Raw genomic sequence first — 3,054 nt, 5'->3', positions numbered from 1 at the left:
TAGCCTAGTGGTTAGAGCAGGTAGCCTAGTGGTTAGAGAGGCAGGTAGCCTCGTGGTTAGAGAGGCAGGTAGCCTAGTGGTTAGAGCGGCAGGTAGCCTAGTGGTTAGAGCAGGTAGCCTAGTGGTTAGAGAGGCAGGTAGCCTAGTGGTTAGAGCAGGTAGCCTAGTGGTTTGAGAGGCAGGTAGCCTAGTTATTAGAGAGGCAGGTAGCCTAATGGTTAGAGTGGCAGCTAGCCTAGTGGTTAGAGTGGCAGCTAGCCTAGTGGTTAGAGTGGCAGGTAGCCTAGTGGTTAGAGAGGCAGGTAGCCTAGTTATTAGAGAGGCAGGTAGCCTAGTGGTTAGAGTGGCAGGTAGCCTAGTCTGTGTGTCTCTGTCTCTCCCTGTCTGTGTCTCTACCTGTCTGTGTGTCTCCCAGTCTGTGTGTCTACCTGTTTGTGTGTCTACCTGTCTGTGTGTCTACTTGTCTGTGTCTCTACCTGTCTGTGTGTCTACCTGTCTGCGTGTCTACCTGTCTGTACCCGGACACAGATTAGGCCTAGGGGTTAGAGTCAGGTAGCCTAGTGGTTAGAGGCAGGTAGCCTAGTGGTTAAGGGCAGGTAGCCCAGTGGTTAGAGGCAGGTAGCCCAGTGGTTAGAGGCAGGTAGCCCAGTGGTTAGAGGCAGGTAGCCCAGTGGTTAGAGGCAGGTAGCCTAGTGGTTAGAGAGGCAAGTAGCCCAGTGGTTAGAGTCAGGTAGCCTAGTGGTTAGAGCAGGTAGCCTAGTGGTTAGAGCGGCAGGTAGCCTAGTGGTTAGAGGCAGGTAGCCCAGTGGTTAGAGTCAGGTAGCCTAGTGGTTAGAGGCAGGTAGCCTAGTGGTTAGAGGCAGGTAGCCTAGTGGTTAGAGGCAGGTAGCCCAGTTGTTAGAGGCAGGTAGCCTAGTGGTTAGAGGCAGGTAGCCTAGTGGTTAGAGGCAGGTAGCCTAGTGGTTAGAGTCAGGTAGCCTAGTGGTTAGAGTCAGGTAGCCTAGTGGTTAGAGGCAGGTAGCCCGAGTGGTTACACAGATTAGGCCTAGGAGTTAGAGCGTTGGACTAGCAACCGAAAGGTCGCAAGATCGAATCCCGAGCTGACATAATAATAATCTGTCGTTCTGCCCCTGAACAGGCAGTTAACCCACTGTTCCCCTGAACAGGCAGTTAACCCACTGTTCCCCTGAACAAGGCAGTTAACCCACTGTTCCCCTGATCAAGGCAGTTAACCCACTGTTGCCCTGAACAAGGCAGTTAACCCACTGTTCCCCTGAACAGGCAGTTAACCCACTGTTCCCCTGAACAAGGCAGTTAACCCACTGTTCCCCTGAACAGGCAGTTAACCCACTGTTCCCCTGAACAAGGCAGTTAACCCACTGTTCCCCTGAACAGGCAGTTAACCCACTGTTCCCCTGAACAAGGCAGTTAACCCACTGTTCCCCTGAACAAGGCAGTTAACCCACTGTTCCCCTGAACAAGGCAGTTAACCCACTGTTCCCCTGAACAGGCAGTTAACCCACTGTTCCCCTGAACAAGGCAGTTAACCCACTGTTCCCCTGAACAGGCAGTTAACCCACTGTTCCCCTGAACAAGGCAGTTAACCCACTTTTCCCCTGAACAAGGCAGTTAACCCACTGTTCCCCTGAACAGGCAGTTAACCCACTGTTCCCCTGAACAAGGCAGTTAACCCACTGTTCCCCTGAACAGGCAGTTAACCCACTGTTCCCCTGAACAAGGCAGTTAACCCACTGTTCCCCTGAACAGGCAGTTAACCCACTGTTCCCCTGAACAGGCAGTTAACCCACTGTTCCCCTGAACAGGCAGTTAACCCACTGTTCCCCTGAACAAGGCAGTTAACCCACTGTTCCCCTGAACAGGCAGTTAACCCACTGTTCCCCTGAACAGGCAGTTAACCCACTGTTCCCCTGAACAGGCAGTTAACCCACTGTTCCCCTGAACAGGCAGTTAACCCACTGTTCCCCTGAACAGGCAGTTAACCCACTGTTCCACTGAACAAGGCAGTTAACCCACTGTTCCCCTGAGCAAGGCAGTTAACCCACTGTTCCCCTGAACAGGCAGTTAACCCACTGTTCCCCTGAACAGGCAGTTAACCCACTGTTCCCCTGAACAAGGCAGTTAACCCACTGTTCCCCTGAACAAGGCAGTTAACCCACTGTTCCCCTGAACAGGCAGTTAACCCACTGTTCCACTGAACAAGGCAGTTAACCCACTGTTCCCCTGAACAGGCAGTTAACCCACTGTTCCCCTGAACAGGCAGTTAACCCACTGTTCCCCTGAGCAAGGCAGCTAACCCACTGTTCCCCTGAGCAAGGGCCGTTAACCCACTGTTCCCCTGAGCAAGGCAGTTAATCCACTGTTCCCCTGATCAAGGCAGGTAACCCACTGTTCCCCTGATCAAGGCAGTTAACCCACTGTTGCCCTGAACAGGCAGTTAACCCACTGTTCCCCTGAACAGGCAGTTAACCCACTGTTCCCCTGAACAAGGCAGTTAACCCACTGTTCCCCTGAACAAGGCAGTTAAACCACTGTTCCCCTGAACAGGCAGTTAACCCACTGTTCCCCTGAACAGGCAGTTAACCCACTGTTCCACTGAACAAGGCAGTTAACCCACTGTTCCCCTGAACAAGGCAGTTAAACCACTGTTCCCCTGAACAGGCAGTTAACCCACTGTTCCCCTGAACTAGGCAGTTAACCCACTGTTCCCCTGAACAGGCAGTTAACCCACTGTTCCCCTGAACAGGCAGTTAACCCACTGTTCCCCTGAACAAGGCAGTTAACCCACTGTTCCCCTGAACAAGGCAGTTAACCCACTGTTCCCCTGAACAAGGCAGTTAACCCACTGTTCCTAGACCAGTTAACCCACTGTTCCTAGACCAGTTAACCCACTGTTCCTCGGCCGTCATTCTAAATAACAATGTGTTCTTAACTGACTTGCCTAGTTAAATAAAGGTTATATAGAGGTTATATAGCACAGCTCCTGTGGATTTACAACAGAGGCAACAGTTCTGTGTCTTTGAATCCAAACAGATA

The sequence above is a fragment of the Oncorhynchus mykiss genome, chromosome 2 (assembly GCF_057628025.1).
Source record: "Oncorhynchus mykiss isolate SJ-2025 chromosome 2, ASM5762802v1, whole genome shotgun sequence".
Classification (NCBI taxonomy): Eukaryota; Metazoa; Chordata; class Actinopteri; order Salmoniformes; family Salmonidae; genus Oncorhynchus; species Oncorhynchus mykiss.
Note: the sequence above shows the minus strand (reverse complement) of the source record.